The 24,876-nt window shown below is 37.3% G+C and overlaps 1 protein-coding gene and 1 long non-coding RNA gene across 5 annotated transcripts in view; one reads left to right on the top strand and one right to left on the bottom strand.

Annotated features, from left to right (window-relative positions):
* TOX (thymocyte selection associated high mobility group box) overlaps positions 1-24,876 on the top strand; it is a 333,028-nt gene that overhangs the window by 135,790 nt on the left and 172,362 nt on the right. The window lies entirely within an intron of this gene.
* Positions 20,360-24,876, bottom strand: part of LOC127490718 (uncharacterized) — a 55,234-nt gene continuing 50,717 nt past the window's right edge. The window contains exons 3-4 of the long non-coding RNA XR_016235676.1: positions 22,830-22,935; positions 20,360-21,047 (exon numbers count right to left, since the gene is read on the bottom strand). This is a non-coding gene — a long non-coding RNA (uncharacterized LOC127490718). The remainder of the gene's footprint in view (positions 21,048-22,829; positions 22,936-24,876) is intronic.

The following is a 24,876-nucleotide window of genomic DNA, read 5'->3' as shown; positions in this document are numbered from 1 at the left end:
AAGAGATCCACTTCTTTCCTTTTATAATTATTATATATGTTTGTGTATTTTATTTGTATACTATAAATTTTATATAGTATATATAAAATACGTGCTTGAATATTTGGTATTTTGAAAGCAATAGTATGACTTTCTTAATGGAAATACGTGTGTGTGTGTGTGTCCGTATACCTGCTACATTTACCCCCTCCTGTGCAAATGTGAATAGATTCATCTGCGTTCTCTTCTTCACAACACTTAGTGATTATTTCTCTAGCTCATCTCGCTATCATCATCATACTGCTCTATCAAGCTTTCTCCAGAATGGTGGACATTCCTAAAGTCTTTACATTGCTAAAAATCATTTTCTATGGGTCTTCATGGAAGGACTAACAATGAAATTCAAATCCACTTATCCACTCATGGGCCTTCTAACTGCTTTGACTTAGCTCAGGTCTGTGGAAAATCTTGATAAATATGGGCAAGAACATGTTGCAAATCTGGGTTACAATAGACTATGTTCTGTTTTTGAGATTGTTCCTCACAGGTAGAGCATCTCACAAAGTCCGTACTTTGATTAAACTTTATCCTGGCACAGTGACTGGTCACCCAGATATGTAGGAAATGCTTTTCTCTGTGTTCTGAGCACAGTGAGATGAGATGTGCCTTTTCCCCTTAGGCCATGATAGAGGATATGTGAATTTCTTGAATTGCTGTAACTAATAAGCTGTGAATGCAAACTACGCAAAAGACAAAATTAATGACTCAGGTAAAGTTCTGTGATCCTAGATTGAAAGGGATACTTCAGGTTGTCTCCTCCTCCCTTACCATTATCCTATCCAAGACTGGAAAGTGAATGACAATGCGGGTGGTCCCAGTGCTCCATCGTGGTCTTACCTCTGAGTGTCGTCACTTCCTCTTGGAAGACATTCTGGCCTCAGGTTGTCTTAAATGCATTTATTAATTTTCCATGGACAGCTTTGTGGTTCTTTTACTTTGTGAATGAGAAAGACAGTGCTCTGTCTGGGCCAATGATGCCTGGACAGGCTGTGGGAACATCCTGTGCCTACCTGACAGCTCCCTCCTTCTGGCTTTCCTGGTGGAACTTCACAACATCAACTTGATTCATACCCATCAAAGTCAGTGTGTCTCCGGAAGAGAGAGTTCATAAACATCCTTGAGCCATGAACTCTCATCTTCCCAAGATTAATTAGAACAATGTATTTGTTGTGGAAGTGTAGCTGAAAGACAATGGCTCCAGATCTGTCATAGAAATTCTGGAGTCCTCGTTGCTAGGAAGTCCTTCACTGTTCGGTCAACCCCACAGTAAGACAGGTGACTGTTCTGAGTTCAGGTCCCAGTGCATTGACTTAGTTCCTGTTCCCTATCTTGGTGGCACTTCTGGTCCGCAGGCCATCTACAGAGTGGAGATACCATGTGTTCCTTGAGCCCTGTGAACAACTCTAAGCCTTTGTTGGGCAAGTGTCCCATTCCTTTATTCCTCCCCCACCCACATGTTCTTCTATTCCCCTGTTTTCTGACTTCTTTCTTTACCTGGGAGACAGACCATTCTGACTACCATTTCTGGAATTTTACAAAATGAAAAATCTTAAATATGCAAACAAGCAGTTGCAAATTAGATAAACAAAGTTTCCTCACTTTTTTTTATCAGGTCTCCATCTTCATACTTTAATTTGTAAGTAAAAAAGAGACTTGAAATGAAAAACGCTGAGCCAATTTAAGCGACAAGAGTTCTATTTAGTTGACTTCAAAAAGAGATAAGCATTGCTAATTAAAAATGGTATTTTTACTTAGCAAAAGTCCTTTGTAACTTAAATAAGCGTCATTAGTTGGGATGTGGTGTATTTTCTTTACAAAAAGGCATGACTGGTATTCTCTGTGGAAGGCTAATGCCAGAGATTTTTAATATAAGTTCAGAAGTTGACGAAGTGGGAAGGGACTTCAAAATGTTTGTAGGAAATGGAATTAAAAGATAAAGTCTATTTTAGTGCATTTTTTTGAAATCCATGCATCATTTTTTCATAGATTGCAGTTCCATGAACTTCTTGAAGAGCTCCTCATGCATGGATTTTAAAAATGTTATGCACCAAAATAAGCTTATCTTTTAACTCTGTTTCCACGAACTTCTGGAAGTCTCCTCAAATTGTTGAGCATGAATCCATCCAGGAGAAGGAAGGAATTAGCTGCCTAGACTAAAAAGTGTGAAGAGTCTAAAATGTGTACGTAGTGATTTTAAAAAGAAAAAAATCATTTGGAAATATTTGGGTACGATTGTTGTGTGTTAAAGCAGACATCCAGTGCCAATATAAGGTAGAGAAGAAAAAATCTTTGCAAGATTGTGGCATTTCCATTTTTTGAAGCACTGCACTATTTCTACCTGTAGCATCCATCTGTGTACATTGACAGAAGGAGCTCTAAAGAGGAAAAATCTCACAGTACTGCCTCCTGGCTGTCCGTCAACCACTAAATAACTTGCGCATCAGAATTCTGGTAGACGAAGGCCTGTGTTTCAAGTTCTTTCTCAGTTGCGGTCTCAGCTTGCCACTCTTTGCTTGGCTTTCATTCCATTTCAGCAAACAACTATTTTTACATAAACTACAAAGTCACAGCCAGCAGCATGTACAGCAAAGACAGATAGCCTGAGGTTGCCCAGGGACTTTTTATTTTATCTTTGCACAGAGCCCGTGCAGCCTGCCAGGTACAACTAGCATAACGAGGGCTCCGAAGTCTCCCCCACGCCGTCAGCCCCGAGATCCGCACGCTGATGGCCTGGCGGCCTGACAGCCAGGGCAGAGTCTGTAAATCATGCTGCTCTCATTGATTACAGTCTGCAAGAGCATTAACCCGCCGCACGGCCCACAGATAGGCTGTCTCCTCCACAAGTGTCTGTTTGTGGCATCCACGTGTTACGGGAGCTTTCAGAAGATGAATTCATTGCTGGAGATAAAACTGCTTCACAGAAGAAGGAAATGTGGAACAAGCCTGAGAATACTCCAGCATGCTTCTTTGAAACCATTGTTGAGGTTACAAATCTTATTTGTTTCATATTACCAGGCCAGAGGGCTGCTTTGAAATATTCTGATTTCAAGCTGAATTGTGTTGAACATTTTTGAAAAGCTTGCTGGGAAAGATGTACTTTTTCAAGAACTACTTTAAACGTTTATTTATTTATTTGAAAGATGGGGGCGGGGAGGAGTAGAGAGTGAGAAAGAGAGAGAGAGAGAGAGAGAGAGAGAGAGAGAGAGAGAGAGATCTCCCATCCCCTAATTCATTCACTCAATTTACAAAAGCCAGGGCAGAAGCCAGAAGCCCCAGACTCCATCTGGGTATTTCACATGGGTGTCAGGGTCCCAAGTACTTGAGCCATCACCTGCTACCTCCCAGAGTGTGATTACCAGGAAGCTGGATCAGAAGTGAAGCCGGGACTCCAATTCAGGCATTCCAATACAGACACAAGCATCCCAGGTGGCAGCTTTCCCACGGGGCCAACATACCTGTCCCTTAAGACAGGCATTTTAACTAGACACTCAGGGTCAAGAAAAAATTCTGAGGACCAAGTGATCAGACCACTGGTATTCTGAATAACAATAATGCCAGTCCCTGCTCCCAAATTTGCAGTTATTCTTTTCAGTTAATCCGCTGAACATTTGGGATCTGTGTGAACACTGTGGATCTTTCCTGAATAGTACTGTCACTTTAGAAAATCAGGCTACATCCAATGCTTGAGGAAGAAAACGAATCCCTCTCTTCTACCTTGAAGGCCAATGCTTAATTTTCTTGTTAATCACACCCTAAATGAACAGTTCTCTTCATCTTCACTAACTAGGAGAATTTGGATGGCACAATTATAAACCATTTTTTTATCACCATTTGCAATTTGTATTTGTCAGCACATTTTCCTGGTTGTATCTACCTACTATAGGTCAGAGCAGTTGGATGGTGATGAGACTGTCAGCTCTGGCACCTGTCACCTGGTTGCCTCCAAGTGGCTCCTGGCTTTCTGCCTCAGTTTCCCTCATGTGTATATTTTATGCAATTCTAAGGTCCCATTTAGTTTAACTGGGGGCCCATTGCAGAGATGCTCTGAGCACCTACACAGTGCCAGCCTCAGCTCTGCTCACTCACAGGACAACCTGCTGAATAGCACAGTGATGCTTTTCCAAGGAAGTTGCCGACAGGTGAGGCTTCCACAAGGGCAGGAAGTATGCAGGAGCACCTCTGCTGCTCATTACTTTGTGTTGTGGCATCTTGGCATTGATGCTGGTTCTAATGGGGCTTCAGGATCCTTCTCATGGTTTACACAAAAAGTCTCATTGGGAAAAGAGACGAGCAATTTCTTCTCTGTTCAGCTTCTTTAGGAAACTAATTCTGGCATGCCAAAGCCATAAAGATTTAGTAGAAGGATTCTGCAGAATTGCATGGAATCCAGGTACTGAAAAGCCACATCTAAAAAGGACAAAAGGACAAGGGACCCTCAAGGCCACCAGAGCAGAAACATGGGCCATGGAGCTAAACCCTGTCTGAGGTCATACCCCAATCCTTTATCAGCTTAGTTGCACAACCACAGTCCAGTTCTTCACCTTCTCTGTGCCTCAGTTTCTCCAACTGAAAATAAAAATAATGCCAGTATCCAACTTACAGGGTGGTTATGTGAATTAAAAGATTTAGTATTTGGAAGGGCTTGCATATAGTAGGACATGGTAAGTGTTGCATGTGAGCTGGGTAAGTTGAAACCATGGGCACTCTTGGGCCCTCCCAATGTAGCACAGCATTGCCGGGACTCAGCACCCAGGAATTTGTGTCTCTGAGTTAATCTGGTTGGCCTAGCTTGTGTCCAGCTTAAATTCTGGATCAAGCTGATGAAATATTGATTATCATGAAGTATTGATAGGAATCTTGTGAGTGACTTGTATCTTTGGGCCAGGTCAAAGTGACTGGGGTGGGGTGGGGGGAAGGAGTTGTGTCCTAACTGGGGGCTTCAGTTATCTTGTTATCCATTATGAATTTTCACCCTTCCGAGTTATAAAGGAGGGGCCAAGAATATTTCATGTAAAATAGTTTATATTAATAACTAACACACTGTCAAATATAGCTAATGGGAATATACTTATTTTTTTCCTGTAGAAATACCAAGTCTCCTACAAGTCTAATATTTGAAGAGCTTAATGAGATTCAAGTGCAATAGCATATGTTCTTTTGTTAACACTAAAAGAGAAACAATTACTCAGGCAGACGTTTAGTTCATAGCTAATGGGAACAAAACATTCAAAGCAAAATGTGTAAAGCTGCTATAAAAATACACCAAATACTGGACCATTCTTGCAGAAAGATGTGGTCCCTTATCTCACAAATACCCTGCCTCTCAATACTGCTTCATCTCTTGGAAGACACAGGTTTATAGGGAAGATACACTTTGTAACACCATGCACTAACCATAGCTACACGGTGGTGTATTTCCCAGTGTTCTGTGAGTCCCAGTGGAGAATCATCTGTTTTGAAGAACAAATGTGTCTAGAAAACACCACCTTTTATCTTTCCTAATTTCATTGTGGCTTAGCTCAGGGGTTGGGAGTCTTCTCCCATAAAGACCCTAATAGCAAGTACTTTTGGCTTTGCAAGTCAGAGAGTCTCTGTGGCAAGTATTCAGCTCTGCCCTTGTGGCACAAAAGCGGCAGGAGACAATGCAGAAACCAATAAGCATGGCTGTGTTCTCATAAAACTTTATTAATAAAAGCAGGTCACCAGCCAATCTTGCACTGTAGCTGTAGAGTCTTTGGATCTTGACTTTAATGAAAAAATCCATTATTAAAATCTATTTGCATTTGCAAACATTTCTGTTTCTTTGGTAGCTGTTGACTAACTCTTTAATAATTGCCTCATTTTGGTTTGCAATCATGAAATTACCTTAGCCATCATCTAAAGTTCCTGATCACTATTCATTCAAAGTATGTTTTGTAGACAGTGTCTATTCATCTCCACTTTGCAAATGCCTGCTCTTATTGATTGAAAGGCCTCCCCTAGGCAGTGGCAGATAGTAATGGGGTAACATAGGCCTGGGGGTGTTCGGAAGACCTGGGTTGCTATTTCTACATTACTTCCGTTACTTCCTGCTTATTGTGTGACTTGGACCAAGTTCTTTTCTCTGAGCATAATTTCCATATCTTTAAAAGGAAGCACTTCATTATGGAACAGAAGTCTCCCTTAACACTTGGGTGTGGGGAAACCACCCAGGGTGTGATGTGAGAGGTGTGAATCTACCATCACCTCCACCAATTGCATTTCATCAATGTCACTTCTGTCATTTCTAGCACCTGTGGTAAAGTGAGCCTGATGCTGGTTAAAGAGATGCAGCTAGTACTCCACAGGTAGCTGCTAAACATAAGTCCTTGACTATTTGACACCAACCTGGAAGCATAGCTGTCAAGGGTAATTCTGACTTTTTGTGTTACTTACCTTAAAACCCACGGGAGTGACACTTGCTGTCCTGTATTTGGCTGCCTTTCCTTTGACAGCAAATCAACATGTGACCATTGGCATCCTGGCACTACATAGACTTGGCATGCAAATGCCCTGCCCCCTTTGGTTCTCAAATGCTACCAGGGCACTGGGTGAGGGGGCAGATTTACCTCAAGGTATGCATCACAAACTGGAGGGAATCTTAGGTACTTTCTACTGTCATTTGAATAATCCCAGTTTCCACGTTGGCCACACCTTGAGAACCTAACCCTCACAGAACAGGAAGCTCTTTTGGACTGAAAGTCTGTTCACAGCTTCTCCAAATGGATTGATGTTTAGTGCTAAGCTGCTTAAAAAAAGACTAGAAAATTCAGAGCAGAGCCATCCATCTTATACTTCATACATCTTTCTAAGACACAGCCTAGGTCTTTCCTCTCCATAGCAGAATGAGATAGGAAGGAAGCCCCAGAGGCTACCAGAAATTTGAGTAGTGAGTGGAGCACTTCTATTTTCCTTATTCAGCCCTTTTTCTGTCCTCATGTCTTTTTTTTTTTCTGTACTCAAGACATTGAGTGATTCTATCATTTATCGCTAATAAGTTGTCTGACAAGATACTTTGTACCTAATTGTTCAGTTTATTTATGTTTTATTGATGAGCCTGGACTTGAACTCTGCTTCCCTTGGAGGTTGCTTAATAAATCTCTTGGCTAATCCTAAAATGCTGCATTACCAGCTAGGGCATAATACATGACATTGCTTTTACTTTGTGTTACTAAAACGCCCTGGATATATATTTCAACATCTGTGTTTAAGAGTAAGAAATAGAATAGGATGCATAATTCATATTGCTCTTTGAGCTTAAATCAAAAAAGGTATAAAACACATTCATCTTATCACTTCCTGATTCTGGAGGCTTATTCCATCCACAGTGCTTAAAGTTATTTGGAACTGCATGCACTAAGCACCAATTACAATCTCACTGGCTTTTCTGTGGTTTGAGTTGCAACTGATGGAACTGTGTGTCAGTCACTAAGCCTGCGGGTGGGAATCTGTATTCCACATCTAAATCCTGGGGTCGTTTTCAGTGGACACCTTGGTGAGACATCAGGACACAGCTGTTAATACCATGAAGTTTTCCTTTTCTGTTATACTGCCTCCTCTTTCTCAATTTTTTTTAATTCTAAGATTTAACAACTTTTTTGTAACACTTGTCCATATGCACTGCATAGGTACCTATTACATGCACACACATATACTATTTTGTCTTGAAAACAGTGTGGGAATCAAGACAGTGATCACAAACTGGGGAAAGAAGGGTATGTGGTCCTCAACACATTGCCTCACTGAATTACCTGGTGCAGCTCTCTAGTGTTCAGTACATACACACTGTTGTGCTGGTGTGCTGTTGTGCTGGTGTTGTCCTGGTGACCAGGACACATTGTATCCTGCAAAACTGAAACTCTATGCCTGTGGCAAACAATAACCACTGCCCCTCGCCATTTTCCCTCTTCCCAGTAACTGCCATTCTACTTTTTGTCTCTATGAATTTGACTAGTCTGTACCATATGGAAGGAGAGTAATACAGTATTTGTCTTTTTGTCTTTGGCTTACTTCAGTTAGCCTATTATCTTCAGTGTTCATTCACATTGTGAAATGTGTCAGAATTCCCCTCCTTTTGAGGCCAGGTAATATTTCTTCTATATATGTGCTGTGTTTTGTGTGTCCACTCATCTGTACATAGACATTGGGTTAATTCTAAAATCGGCTTTCTGTTGAACAGTGCTGCTATGAACATGGTTGTGTGTGTGTGTGTGTGTGTGTGTACTTGGGACCTTGCTTAAAGTGCCTATGAATATGTACTCAGACGTGGAATTGTTGGCCCACGTGCTAATTATATTTTTAATTTTAGGTGGAAGCACCACATTGTTTTCCACAGCAAATGCATCATTTTACATTCTCAACTACAGTGCACAAGCATACCAGTTTCTCTACTCCCTTGCCACCATTTTTTTAACTTTTATTTAATAAATATAAATTTCCAAAGTAAAGCTTTTGGATTGCAGTGGCTTTTCCCCCCCATAACTTCCCTCCCACCCGCAAGCCTCCTCTCTACCGCTCCCTCTCCCATTCCATTAACATCAAGATTCACTTTCAATTATCTTTATATACAGAAGATCAATTTAGTATATACCAAGTAAAGATTCCAACAGTTTGCACCCACACAGAAACACAAAGTGTAAAATACTGTTTCAGTACTAGTTATAGCATTACTTCACATTGGACAACACATTAAGGACAAAGATCCTACATGAGGAGTAAGTGCACAGTGACTGCTGTTGTTGACTTAACAATTGACACTCTTGTTTATGGTGTCAGTAATCTCCCTAGACTCTTGTCATGAGTTGCCAAGGCTATGGAAGCCTTTTGAGTTCGCCGACTTCGATCTTATTTCGACAATGTCATAGTCAAACTAGAAGTTCTGTCCTCCTTTCAGAGAAAGGTACCTCCTTCTTTGATGGCCTGTTGTTTCCACTGGGATCTCACTCACAGAGATCTTTCATTTAGGTGGATTTTTTTTTTTTTTTTTTTTTTTTTTTTTTTTTTTTTTTTTGCCAGAGTGTCTTGGCTTTCCATGCCTAAAATACTCTCATGGGCTTTTTAGCCAGATCCAAATGCCTTAAGGGCTGATTCTGAGGCCAGAATGCTGTTTAGGACATCCGGCGTTCTATGAGTCTGCTGTGTATCCTGATTCCCATGTTGGATTGTTCTCTCCTTTTTTATTCTATCAGTTAGTATTAGCAGACACTAGTCTTGTTTATGTGATCCCTTTGACTCTTAATCCTATTGTTATGATCAATTGTGAACAGAAATTGATCACTTGGACTAGTGAGATGGCATTGGTACATGCCACCTTGATGGGATTGAATTGGAATCCCCTGGCACGTTTCTAACTCTACCATTTGGGGCAAGTCCAATTGAGCATGTCCCAAACTGTACATCTCCTCCCTCTCTTACTCCCACTCTTATATTTAACAGCGATCACTTTTCAGTTAAGTTTAAACACCTAAGAATAATTGTGTGTTAATTACAGAGTTCAACCAGTGGTACTAGAACAAAAAAAAATACTAAGATGGATAAAGTATTACATTGTACATCAACCTTCAGGACAAGAGCTGATCAAGTTACTGTTTCTCATAGTGTCCATTTCACTTCAACAGGTTTCCTTTTTGGTGCTCAGTTAGTTGTCACTGATCAGGGAGAACATATGATATTTGTCCCTTTGGGATTGGCTTATTTCACTCAGCATGATGTGTTCCAGATTCCTCCATTTTGTTGCAAATGACTGGATTTCATTTTTCTTTTTACTGCTGTATAGTATTCTGTAGAGTAACAGCCATTCTAATGGATAGGAAGTAATATCACATTATGGTTTTGATTTGTATTTCCTTAATTATTAATGATATCAAACATCTTTTCTTGTGCTTTTCGACATCTATATATCTTCTTTGGAGAAGTGTTTGTCATCTCTTTTCCTCATTTTATAAACAGCTTATGTTTTATTGTTAGAGTTCTTCATATATCTTCACTTTTATAAAAAATATTATATGTATAAAAACACAATTGTCCATACCTATGGGTTACAGTGTGGCATTTTAATGCATGTATACAATGTGTATTGATCAAAACAGGGATATCTTTGATACTACTTTGTGATTCGAGGCTTGGAGCTTCCCTCTTCTATTTGTTCACACAGTATCTATGAGTTTACTGTGAACTATAGTCTCTCCACCATGCCATGTGACACTAGGAACTTATTTCTCCCATCTACCTCTGGTTTGATGCCCTCTATCCTCCCACCCTTCTATTCCCCCACCACTTCCAGACTCTAGAAATCACTGTCTTGTGTTCAGGTTGAGGTTTTGGTAGTTTCCACAAATGAAGGAGAACATATGATATGCATATGTCCCTTTCTGTGTCTAGCTCATTGTACTTAACACGATGGTCTCCAGTTCCATTGAATTTACTGCAAATGACTTTATTCCATGTTTTATAACTAAATGATATCCCATGGTGTGTGTGTGTGTGTGTGTGTGTGTGTATTTACAAATGGCCAACAAATATATTAACACACATGCACATATCACATTTTCTTTATCAATTCATATGATGGACACATTAGTTGACTCCATATCTTGGCTATTGTGAATAGTTCTCCATTGTAGATGGTTGGGACTAGGATCTCTTTACATAATGGTTTCATGTCTTTTGGGTATATACCTAGTAGTGGGACTGCTAGATCATGCAGCAACTCTATTTCTAGTTTTTATTTTAAAGAAATCTCCATACTGTTTTCCACAGTAGCTGCATTACTGGACACTCCTACCTTCAGCATATAAAAGTTCTCATTTCTCTACATCCTCACCAGTGTTTCTTAATTTCTTTCTTTTTGATTATAGTCATTTTAACAGGGCTGAGGTTAAATCGCTTTGTGGTTTCAATTTGCATTTCACTGATTGTTAATGATATTCAGCATTTTTTCCTATATTTGTTGACCACTGGTAACTGTCTATGCAGGTCCTTTGCCTGTTTCTTAACTGGACTGGTTGTTTTTTGTTATCGAGTTTTTTGAATTCTTCATATATTCTGGATATTAATCATTTGTCAATAAATACTTGCAAATGTAGCCTAAATTCTGTCAGATGTCTCTTGCTGTGCAGAAGCTTCTAGGTTTACTATAAACTTATTTGTCTTTTTTTGTTTTTTGAAAGCTGCACTTCTAGAGTCTTATCCAAGACATCACTGCCTACTGTGTTGAAATATTTCCCCCTATGCTTTTTTTATAGCATTTTTATAGTTTCAGGTATTACATTTAGGGCTATGATCAATCTTGAGTTGGTTTTTTAAAATATGGTGAAAGATGGGGATCTAATTTCATTCTTCTACCTGTATACACACACACACACACACACACACAACTTTATCCAGTGTCATTTATTGAAAAGACTGCCCTTTCTGCAAAGTATGTTCTTGGCACCTTTGTCAGAAATCAGTTGGCTGCATAAACACATGTAAATTTCTGGGTTCTTTATTCTGTTACATTTATCTAAGTGTTGGTTTTTATGTCAATATCAAGATGTTTTAATTACTGTAGCTTTGTAGTATGCTTTGAAATCAGGTATTGTGATGCCTCTAGCTTTATTTATTTATTTATTTATTTATTATTTTGCACAGCATCACTTTGGCTATTCTGGATCTTCTGTTGTTCCACATAATACAGGATTTTTTTTTTTTTTTAGTATTTTGTAAAGAATATCATTGGTGTTTTGATATAGATTACATTGAATCTGTAGATTACATTAAATAGTATGGACATTTTAAATATATTAATTCTTTCAATCTAGAGAAAGAAATATATTTCCATTTTTTGGTGCATGTTCTTTGTTATAAATGTTCTATAATTTTCATTGTAGAGATTTTTCACTTCTTTGCTAAAATATATTCTTTTTTGTAGCTATCAATAACATGATTTATTTATTTCTTGATTTCCCTTTCAAGATAATTATCAGTATATAAAAATGATACTTTTAAAATGTTTACTTTGTATATTGTGAATTTACACAATTGGCTTATCATTTCTAACAGTTACTTGGTGGAGTGTTTACATGAAAAAAATAGGTACAAAACCATATCATCTGCAAACAAGGGTATTTTGACTGCCTCCTTTCCATTTTCAGTGTTGCTTATTTCTTTTTCTCCCCTAATTCATCTTGTTCATACTTCCGATTCTATATTGAAGAAGAGTGATGAAAGTGGATATTCTAGTCTTGCTCCGGATCTGATATTGGCTATGAGTTTGCTATACATAGTGTTTATCATTGCGAGGTAGTTTCTTTTCTGTACCTAATTTGTTGAAAGAGTTTATAATGAAAGGTTGTTGAATATTATCGAATGCATTTTCTACATCTCTTGAGATAATCATATAGATTTTCATTCTATTGATACGATTTATTACATTTATTGATTTGCACTTGAAACATCCTTGCATCCCTGAGGTAAATCCCACTTGATCTTTTCTGATGTAGACTTGGGTTCTTTTTTAAACAAGATTTATTTATTTAGTGTTGGATTCTGTGTGCTAATATTTTGTTGAGAATTTTTCCATGTATGTTCATCAGGAATATTGGTCTGTAGTTTTCTTCGCGTGTTGTATCTTTGGTTTTGGTATCAGAGTAATGCTGGCCTCATAAGAAGAGTTTGGCAGAGGTCCATCCTTTTCAATATTTTGGAACATTTTAGGAAGTATGCAATTAATTAGTCTCTAAATGTTTTGTAGAATTCAGCAATTAACTCATCAGGTTTTGGACTTTTCTTTGATGGGAGACTTTTTTCTTCTTTTTTCTTTATATACATGAAATAGATTTCACATATTTCATACATACAGTTTTAAAAGTGTAATGGTGCTTCCCACTGTACCCTGATGGAGAACTTTAATTACTACTTCAATCTCATTACTTGTTATTGATCTGTTTAGATTAATTTTTCTTCATGAGTTAATCTTTGTAGGTTGTATATAATCAGGAATTTTATGCATTTCTTCAAAGTTTTCTAACTTGTTAGGATATAGTTGTTCATAATATCTCTTATGATCCTTTGTATTCCTGTGGTACTTATTGTAATGTGTCTTTTTTCATTTCTAATTTTATTTATTTGAAGGTTTTTCTTTTTTTCTGTGTTAATTTGGCTAAAGGTTTCTGTTTTGTTTTTGCTTATCTTTTGTTTATCTTTTGAATGTTGTTTTAGTTTTAATTTCATTTATTTTTTCCCTGATCTTTATTATTTCTTGCCTCCTGCTAATTTTGCTTTTGATTTGTTCTTGCTTTTTTAAGTCCTATAGATGCATTATTAGATTGTTTATTTAAATCTTTAATTTTTTAAAATATATGCATGTTTCACCATACATTTCCCTCTTAGCACTGCTTTTTCCATATCCCATAGATTTTGATATGCTGTGGATTCATTTTCATTTGCTTCAAGGAATTTTTTAAATTTTATTTTTAATTTATTCAATGATCAATTAGTCATTCAGGAGCATGTTGTTCAATTTTCCTGTATTTATAAATTTTCTATTGATCTTCTTGTTTTCTAGTTTTATTGCCTATCATCTGAGAAGGCACATAGCATGATTTCCAGTTTTTTTAAATTTACTGAAACTTGATTTTTGGATTAATATATGGTGTATCCTGGAAAATATTCCATGTGCTAATGAGAAGAATGTGTATTCTGTAGCTGTATGGTGAACTGTTCTGTAAATGTTTACTAGGTCCATTTGCTCTACAGTATGGTTCAGCTCTGATGTATCTTTGTTGATTTCCTGTCTAAATGATCTGTCCACTGAAGACAAACAGGTGTTAAGTTCCCCCACTTATAGTGGAATCTATCTCTCCATTTAGGTCTAATGATATTTGCTTTATATATTTGGATGGTCCTGTGTTAGTGCACATATATTTATGATTGTTATATATTCTTGCTGAATTGATCTTTTTATAATATATAATGTCTTTCTTTGTCTTTTTACAGTTTTGAAGTCTATTTTGTCATATATGAGCACAGCTTTTCCTGCTCATTTTTGGCTTCCATTTTCATGACATATCTTTTTCCAAACCTTCACTTTCAGTCAATGTGTGAAGTAAGTTTTTAGGCAGCATATAGCTGGGTCATGTTTTTTGTAATTCACTCAGACAACCTATAAATTTTGACTGGAGGATTTAATATATTTACATTCAAAATTAATATTGATTGTCATTTTGTTGATTGATTTTTGATTGTTTTATATATTCTCTGCTTCTTTCGGTCTCTCATTAATCTTTTGTAGATTTTGGTAACTTTCTTATGATGTGATTGAATTCTCTTTCTTTCTCTTTTATGTGCCTACTGTGTTAATGAACTTTGCACTGCCATGTGTTTTCATAACAGCAATTTTACTATATCTCTCCCTTCAGGATTTCTTGTGGGGCTGCGTGGTGGTGATGAATCCTCGGTTTTTGCTTCTCTGGAAATACTTAATTTCTTCTTCACATCTGAAGGATAACTTCACTGGATGTATTATTCTTTGTTGGAAGTTTTTTCTTTCCAGACCTTGAATATATCATCCCATTCTCTTCTAGCCTGTAAGGTTCCTGCTGAGAAGTGCACTTTTATCTGTTTGTTTATTTTTAATATTTTATTTATTTATTTGAAAGGCAGAGTTACAGAGAAGGAGAGGCAGAGGCAGAGACATAAAGAAGTCTTCCGTCCACTGGTTCACCCCCTCAAATGGCCACAACAACCAGAGGTGGGCCAGACCAAAGCCAGGAGCCAGAAACTTCTTCCAGGTCTTCCACATGGGTGCAGGGGCCCATCTTCCACTGCTTTCCCAGGTGCATTAGCAGAGAGCTGGATTGGAAGTGAAGCAGGTGGGACTCAAATTGGCACCCTTATAGGATGCTGGCACAGCAGGTGGCAGCTTAACCTGTTAAGCCACATTGCCAGTCCTAATTTTTAATTAGCTTTTAACAGGTTCAATGTGTATTATAGACAAAGTTCTAAGAACATAATAATATTCACTTCCTCCTTCTCTCCCTCCTCTCCATCCCCCCTCTCTTTTGCACCCTCTTTCCTTCTCTGTTTTTTCTTCATTTTTGAGATAATACATTTTAAATTTATATTTTAGTAAGAAAAAAACTTCATATTAGAAGTGTACTATTAGTCTAATGATTTTTCCTTTTTATGTAATGACATTTTTCTCTCTGTATTGTCAGGTTTTTTCTTGTCCTTAACTATATCCTGGATTTTAACTCATTATCATATACATGACTTACGAATATTTTCTACTATTCTGTGACTACCTATTTATTCTGTTGATTGTGACCTTTCATGCACAGGTTTTCAATTTGTATGTAGTCTTATTTATCTTAAGTTATACAAGTTTCATATATTTCATACATACAGATTTAGGAACATAGTGACACTTCCCCCCCCCCCCCTCTCTTGCGCCCACACTCCAACCCTTCCCTTACCCTCGCATTCCCACTCTTAATTTTTACAAAGATCTATTTTCAGTATACTTAATGAAAGAAATTGCCAAATCTGATGACAAAAAGCTTTTCTTTATCAGGTTGGATTTTTTTGTGTTACTTCGATTTTAGAAAATACTGTGTTCAAATTAATTTATATTAACTACTTGGTCTTTTTAGCACTCCTGAAGATTTTCTAGTAAAACAAATTTGCCTCATCCTAGTTCCATGCATGGATTTCAGGGATACAAATGGAATGACCCAAGTCTCTTGATGCAATGAGGGGAGCTTTCCAAGTGATGAACCAAGACTTCTTCCACGAATGCTTTGGAAACCTAGTTGTTTTTGAAAAGGCAAAACATTGGTTTGAGCCTAGAACCTTTAAATTTTTGTCAGTAGTTTCAGTAAGTGGTTTCTAGACCAACAGTGTCATCATCACCTGAGAACCTGTTAAACAAACAAATTCTCAGACCCTGTCCCTGTCCCACAGACTCAAAACATGGAGTGTGGTCAATAATCTGCAGTTTAATTAGGAAATTCTGCTGCATATCACATGTAGGAACATCATTCTACACAATGATGTCTGTGCAGACATTGAACTAGACTCAAGTCCGCAGCCTGTGCTTTCAGTGAGCCTATTAGCTGATGGATAAAGTAACTCATGTGCACACGTATTTTAGATGGTGATACCGATATCAGGAATACAAATGGAGTGTTTTCTCATTCAGAGGAGGGATACTGTCATGCTGGTTTTTAAGATCAGAGAAGGGTGCAGAAAGATGGTTGAATTTGTAAATTTGGAGACAAAATATGATGTTCTAGCCAGAGGGACCTCATAAATAAATACAGAAAGGAGGAAAATGTTGGTCTCCAAGGGCATGTAGAGTAGCTTGGTTTGGCAGTGGTTCCAGCTTTACTAATCCGATAGCAGATGGTAGAACACCTTGAATATCAGAAAAAGAAGAATTTACTTTATTAAATTGGCAGTGGGAAGCCAGTGTATATTTTTGAGTAGGGATGAACCAGGATCAAAATTGTAATTTAAGGAAACTATTCTCAGAATTATATTGGATTGATCCCATTAAAAATAGTCCATCAATAGAAGACTGGTTAGATGATGATGGAAGCAGTCTGGACAAGAGGTAAGAAGGGTATAGATTGGGAGTGAAATCCACAAATGGAAATTTGAGTTCTAAAATCTGCATGGCTTTCTCTGCAAAGAAGAGAAAATGATCCATGAGATATTTAAATTATGAGCTTCAGTGACTAAGGAGCACGGGCTGTGCTATAAAAAAAAAAAAAAAGAGGGACAATTTTAGAAGGGAAAAAGAGTGAATTTTGAATATAGTCAATTTGGGTTTGATTCTGGCCACTTTCTTTGATAAAGATGTCTAGCAGTAAATAAATACAAGGAGGTGGAGAAAGGCAGACGAGTCATATCTGGATCAACATTTGAGAATTTTTTCTGTAGATGGGAGTTTGTTCCTGAGAAGAGGATGCAGCATGGAGATTTTTCAGGGACAAGGAAATGGGAATGGGAGCGTAGAGGAGGCTGTTGTGATCAGCACAGAAATAAGACTAAACGATACAAATGGAAAGCCATGATTGTCAGTTCTCTATAAAGGGAAGAGAATGAGAAAAAATATAAAGGGGCAAAATATCTGCACTGGTCTTCAAGAGGTTATGAGATAAATGATTAGCAATGTCTGTGGCAAGTTCACCAAATCACTTCGAAATGTTTTGTGATCATGCAAAGAAGAAAGCTAACTTAGAAACTTAACAAGCTGGTCGAGTATGGTGCAAAGCTACTGGTTGGTAGTTTGGGTTTTATTTATTTATTATTTATTTTGTATTCGTAAAGAAGAATATGAGCCTCTTCATAGGCTGGGGGATGAAGGAAGATGAGAAACAACTGATTAGGCAAGTTTGCAGAAGGGTTACAGTTGAGAGTTCATGGAGAGGGTTACTCTTGAATGGGAGAAAAATATATCTCTAAAGCCAAAAGAGAAGATAGAAAAGAATTTGATGTCAAACAAAATTTCGGCAGTGAAGAGAAGGAGAGCTATGGGAAATTTTTCAGGTAGACAGTTCTGCACTATTAACAGAGAAGGTCATCATCAGAAAAGTCATCAGGGATTTGAAGATTGGGAAAAAGGGTATAATAAACAAGATGGGGAATGTAATAGAAATTCAGTGGGAAAGTTGAACAATAAAATCAGGGCCCAGGTTGGAAATTTGATTTCATCATGGAATTAATCAAGTGAACTTCAGGACTATTTTTAGCACATTATGTGGCTTTGAAGCAAAAACTAAAAAGTAAAAAAGTGGGATTTCCCCAGGATTGAAGAAGTATAACACATGTTGGGGGACAGGAGACAAAGATGTCAAAAGAAATATGAATATATAAAGAGCTTCCCTGAAATGATCAACTTTGAAATCTAGTCTACGTCTTCTTGAGGTCAATGGAAAAAAAGACTAGAGAGAGGCAGAATGATTTATAATCATTGAAAGAGCAGATAAAAGACTGGAAGAAGTTAAAGAATGGAAGAAGTTGGAGTGTGGGAAGTTCTAGTCAGAGCAAGGAATTTTACTATTTAATATCCCCATATGTCCATTTTACACAATGACTAGTCCATGCTACTACCAGTGCCTGCAGGGCATTGAATTGCAGTCTTAGTTAAAAATGCAACAACAAAAGCAAAAAGCAAAGCTAACTTTGTTTGTTTGTTTGTTTGTTTTTGTAAATCAACTTCTTTCTTTTTTTAAAAGATTTATTTATTTATTTGAAAGGCAGGGTTACACAGAGAGAGGAGAGGCAGAGAGAGAGAGAGACAGAGAGACAGAGAGAGAGACAGAGAGGTCTTCCATCCACTGGTTCACTCCCCAGCTGGCTGCAATGGCCAGAGCTGCACCGATCCGAAGCCAGGAGCCAGGAGCTTCTTCCAGGTCTCCCACATGGGTGCAAGAGCCCAAGGACTTGGGCCACTTTCTTCTGAAGTAAAGCTAATTTTGAAAAGATCTACAACAGGGATATGGAAATCAGAAAAGGTAAAGACTAAAGCAGAAGCAAGCAGGGGAGTAGCCTGGAAAATGAGAGATGACAATGTTAGGATAGAAAACAAAATGTAGGATTGGAAAATGATGTTGATTCCAAAAGAGGAGAAGTTGAGAATGGCAGTGGAATGATGTTCCAGAAGGAGCCAATTCTAATCTCTACCCCTTGACCCATGAAATGAAAAGTGGGAAGGATTATCCACATGGAAAAATTGGAAACAGCTTAAAGGGGTTTGAATTTTTTTTTTTTTACTTGGGACATAATGCATAGACTTGAAGATGTGTAGATCCAAGTGGATTGGGCCATATTAGCTGCTGTAAGACTTTTGAATTAGAGCCCACATTGTCTTGGACTTCTCTCCCCTCTACTTTCTATGAATATGTTTGGAACATGGCAGTAGTTACACAGAAAAGTTGAGTCAATGAGTAAATCAATGAATCAGTTTTTAAAAGCATCAGTCAGTGAGGTAATGTGAGTGAAATGACACCTAAAATACCACTAATTTGTACTGGATTTTAAGGAACAGAACTGAAGGGAATAGAAGGCTTAGAAATAGGCTCCAGGTGCATTCTAAATAAGAGATTAGTTATTACTCTTTTTAAAAGTCATCTCCTGGGGCCAGACAGGTTATTAATACAATCTGGGTAGTGGGAGGACAGGCTAAGGTGCAACTCCAAGGAGACAGCTGGTGAGATGTTCTGTATCAACAAATAGATGCCCAGGGCCCACATAAGAGTGCCTCGTTTCAATGCCCTGCTCCAACTCTCAGCTACAGGTTGTTGCTACTTTAGCCCCAAAGAAACAGTGATGATGACTCAATAATTGGGTTCCTACCTCCACATGAGAATCCTGGATTAAATTCCTGGCTCCCAGCTTCATACAACAGGAAAGAAAAGAGGGGACAGGCATTAGTGCTATCAGATTGTCTCTCCTCCTTCAGATGTTTCTCAGTTCTTACCTTCAGGTTTTATAGCTAGGAGCCTAATGCTATTGATTTATTAAGGCCTCCGATCTTCTTTTAATAACAGCCTTATTAAGGTATCATGTAATTACCATGAACTTGTTCTGTGTTATATAACAATTAAATGGTTTTTAAAATACAATTCACAGTTACACAAGTGTCTCCAAATCCAGTTTTAGAACATGATCTTAATCGCCATGCTGGCGATATACACTGGCCATTTGAGAAGCTGGATAAAAATCACTGTAACTATGTTCCTTTTCTGTTTTATTTTACTTCATCAATATTGAGTGAGAAATACAACTTTAATGCAAAAATTGTAGATACATTTACATACATTTCCCTTAAGTAGCTGATACTGGAAATATTGAGAAATTATGAATAATTCTATTCAGAAAAAAATGAAGTTGGAATCTTAGCAGTTATCTGATTAGCAAATTAGATCATTGAGACAAAAAGAATTCTATTTGGTAGTTTGAAGTATCTTCTACAGCCATCCACATTCAATAAAGTAATGGAATAATTGCCAACTCTCTACTCTACTTTGTTCTGTTTTAACCTAGCTTGAAACACAAATGGAGTTTTTATCCAAATGATATAAATTTAGTCACTTGCAAACATTCCTGGTCACTAACCTAGAAAGACTGTCGGGGATATTTGGAAATGTTCCCAGAAACTCAGTTTGAGTATGGAACAGTGCAAGAGGAATAACTGTGGCATTGCTTCTTTATGAAATCAACTGCTGACATTTTAATCTGTGTAAAATCCTGTATCTACTTACAGATATTTCTGGAAAGGTATCATGTCAAATGAGCAGAGCATTAAATAAGCATATCATTTTCCATAACCATTCTTTAATGTTAATTTAAGAAAAAATCCAATTAATACTCAGTGTGGTGGGAACTACAAGTGGGAGTTTAGAGTAGAGGCTTTATTTTTAGCAACAGCATTTTTTGGAGGTAGATACAGGCAGTATTGGCTGAACAGAATTCTCTTAGCATGAATTGTGCAGGCAAAAATACTTTAAAAAATTAAAAGCCACTAGCACAGCTCTTTTTCTCCATGATACCACAGTGGTGGATACATATGATTATACATTGTCAAAACCCATAGAATAGACAATATTAAGAGTCTGATAGTTCTTAGGTGTCCACATAGATTCATCTATTGCTGTAAATGCACCCCCCTCTGAAGGGGAATGTTGGGAAAAATGGAGGTTACAATAGAAGATGTATGCAAACTCTTTGCCTTCTAATCAGTTTTGCTGGGTAGCTAGAACTGCTCTTTTAAAAAAAAAAAAGAATTATTTTATTTATTTCAAAGACAGAGTTACAGAGAGAGGTATAGTCAGAGAGAAAGAGATCTTCCATTCCATTGGTTCACTCCCCAAATGACCGCAATGGCTGGAGCTGTGCCGATCCGAAGCCAGGAAGCAGGAGCTTCTTTTGGGTCTCCCACATGCATGCAGGGGCCCAAGGACTTGGGCCATCTTCCACTGCTTTCCCAGGCCATTAGCAGAGAGCTGGATCAGAAAAGGAACAGCCGGGACTAGAACCGGCGCCCATATGGGATGCCAGCGCTGCAGGCTGGGGCTTTAACCCACTTCACCACAGCACCGGCCCCCTAGAACTGCTCTTAAAAATAAAGTTCATTGACTTTTTAAAAAGCTAAACAATGTGATATTTTAAAAATGAAATGTATTCACATATCATTTTCCCTCTAGTGTTCAAATCCTCATAAACATTAGATAGTTTATGTCCTCTAAGTTTATCTGAATCCTTTGCATGCATATTTCTTGCCTTTTTCATGAAAACACAGGTACAGTTTAAAAGGTGGGTCTTGGCAGCACAGAATGTCATTTAGTGGCTTGGAGGAGAACCCAGACCAACTCCTCCCACATATCTGGTTTAGGTAGACTTCTTTTTCTCTGGACACTTCTAACTTGCTGGCTTTGTCTTCTGCCTCTACTCAAACTGAAGCAGCCCCAGGTTCCCCTTCTCTCATTGCCCCCCACCCTGGGGGGAGGGTGTGTGGGGGATTCTCTACCTATTGAGTTACCTGGGACCATCTGAAATCCTCTGGCTCCCTGTTCTCCTTGTGACTCTCAAAATCTTTTTGAGACACCCCTGCTGTGCTCTACCACTGCCTGCTGAGCCATAGTCCTAATGAATCACAATCAGGGAGACAAAGATAATGACCAGAGTACTGAATCATGCCAAGTCTTAGACTTCATTAGTTTTACATTACTTTCTGGTTTAGAAGATACTTTGGCCACAGACTCCCTTTCTTTAAAAAAAATTGAGGTGATGACTATATGGTTTTAAAGTTGTGTTTATCCCCCAAGATTTATACATACCTGTACATAATTTTACATATTTATGCTGTAAATATATATCTATATATAAAATGCTTGCCTGATACCTAGTAAGACTACTAGAAAAATAGCAGCTACTATGAATAAGATACAATTGTCCTTGTTACCCTAAAGAAAGCTCAAGTAGAAAAAGGTAACATTATCTTGTGAAAAATTCATCTTCACTTGTCCATAAAAATGCTTGAAACACAACAGTGAAGTCCCCTTGTATTTATTAAATTAATATTTCCATCTACTTATAATACTAATGATTTTAATGAAGATGCAGCATCTTGCAAATAAATAATTAGCTTTGCACAAGAAAGGATAAATAAAATCCTAATTAATGTATCACTAATTTTTCTTAGTGCTATTCAGTTTTAACCATGATGAGTGGTAGTATTTATATGTAGTTTGAAGAATTTATTATTCTACTATACAGAGTAATTGTAACCCTTAACTTTGCATAATGCAGTGTACACTTATTCTGAATTAATGGAGTTGGAAGCTTGTGACCAACAGGGCTCTTAATTCTCCTTTGGAACACCACACCCAAGCCAACTGGAATAGCACTATAATCCCTATATAGAGTTGAGTAATCACATTGCATTATACAAACCATAAGTGATTTTAAAAATATGGAGTTCTTGCTTGACAGAATTTGAGCCACCTTTATTACTTAAGTGAATCATTCCATAGTTGATCTCATCTGTCATCTCACAGTTCATCATTAAAGTGACCAAAGCTGCAAACTCAAACTATGTATATTATAGATCAAGGTTTCTCAACAACAGCATTGTTGGCATGGTGCTGGCTCATGCTTTTCCATGGGGGCTGTCCTGGACATTGTAGGATATGAGGAGTATCCCTGGCCTCTACCTAGTGGGTGTCAGAAGCATTCCTCTGTCATAACAATCACTGTGTCTCCAAGCATTGTCAAATATCGAATACCTTCTCTAGGGTGCAGCAGAGTGGCTCCAGTTGAGAAGCACTTTCACAGAAGATGTGAGTTGCCTGGCACTTCCGTGGTGACATTATTAAATTCGAATGCCCAAAGCTGTGGACAAGCAATTGAAAAAACAAAATCAAAACAAAACTTTGAATGCGAAAAGAACCAAAGAAATTCTAATAACCATCTAAATAATGGAGTTGCTTAAACTATATAGTTACTGCAGTTGGTATTATACAAGCCTTTCATTAAATGAACGTCGCACCTCAAAGAATGTTTAGTGAAAACCAGTGTTCAGCGGCTGCTAATGGGTAAAATATAAAGAGGAGTCATGGAGAAAATAGCAGATGTATGGTGCTTCATATGTTTTTCTAGAAGAGCATATCCACAAGCCTGTTTCTTTTCAATTATCTGACACTGAGAACATACACTGGGTTTAAAAGCACAGTTTACAATCTACATAACGGTTGGAAAGTACATGTTTTGAGAAACTACATTAGCGTTTGAAACCACTAATACAAATGGACTGTTACAAATGCAGGTTCATTGCCCGAGAATGGCATGCAATGGAGTATTGTAAAATATGGATTTTAAATATTGCATGTGGCATATTTCCTACCATGTGGCCAAAGAACTGAATTGCCTAAATTATGTAAAGTGGGGAATAGACACTATAATATAACTTGCTGAGGAGAGCAGTATTAGCTCTGAAGAAAATGCAACACTGTTATGCTCTTTAAGTACAAATTCATTTTAAATAATTTAATATTTTCTCAATGTTTTGTTTCCATCCTCTACTTACTCCAGTACATATTTAAGTTACTTGTTTCAGGTTTAATGTCTCAAGTAACATTAAAGAGTATCTGGGAGACAAGACTCATGAGATACATTTCAATAGGGACATTCTGTTCAGAACTATTCAGAAGAGGTTTCAAGCCAAAAGTTCTTGGAACCACTTAATCTAACATTAATATTAATTTGCTTAATGGTCATAAAAATATATTATACCAGATTTTTTCAAAGCAAGTCTGAAATGTGCAAAAGATATTAATAATGTAATGTTTCTTTCAGAGGGTGAATAATAGAATACTGTGCAGCTGAAATTACATAATTTCTTCTATGTGAGCATTATAAGGAACATTAATCGATTACTGGAAGAGCTTAAGGATCTATCTAGGTTATGTAATTGTTGAACTAGAACAAAATTATTATGCAATTAATTGAAACAAAATCAGTGATTGTTATCTTATGGATAATTCAAATCATACAACTAATAAGCTGTGGAAAATAAAATGCTCTAAGAGACCTATATCACACTACTATATTTAGCTATAACCTTCTATTTTTTGTGTCAACCTATCTGATGCCTTCATTTTATACAATAAATTAGCCTGAAGTAATTTTAGTGACGTGATATGATTCAGTTTGCTATGACTGGGTAATATTTTCTGTATGGATTAAAAGAAAAGTTCAATAGTGCTTTCCGTTTTCACATAGCATCTTCCGCAGTTTGGTGTTGCAGGTTTTCATATTATGTTAATAGTTGCTCCCATAGATCATCTAAAATGGCTTCAACAATAGCCAAATATAAATATGACAAGAGAAAAATACTTCATATCCAAACAGCATACAAGTATTGTATATTTAGAGAACATGTACAAATAACAAAGCTACTTCACAAAGTTCATGTAAAATGGAACTCAAAGACATTTATTTTAGCACAAAAAATTTTTTGAACCACATGCTTATCAGGGTCTTCAAAACGTTCATGGACAAAGTATGATGTGAATAAACTATATGTGGATTCCAAAATATTGCACAACAAAATAAAGTTATCTTTTAATTCCATTTCTCACAAACTTTTTGAAGTACCCAAATATATGCATGTACATACATGTATGATAATCTACAAAGCATTCATTTATTCAGTGAGTTTACTATAATTATTCTTTTGTCGCTTCCATTATTTTTCTCCTGTCATCTTATATTTAAGGTGTCTTCTCTTACCTACCTTGAGCTTAAAAAATAAAGTCTATGTGTGATTTTCCG

This window comes from Oryctolagus cuniculus, chromosome 6, assembly GCF_051225735.1.
Source record: "Oryctolagus cuniculus isolate XC-2025 breed Fujian yellow rabbit chromosome 6, ASM5122573v1, whole genome shotgun sequence".
NCBI lineage: Eukaryota > Metazoa > Chordata > Mammalia > Lagomorpha > Leporidae > Oryctolagus > Oryctolagus cuniculus.
Note: the sequence above shows the minus strand (reverse complement) of the source record. Positions and strands in the feature narration are given on the sequence as shown.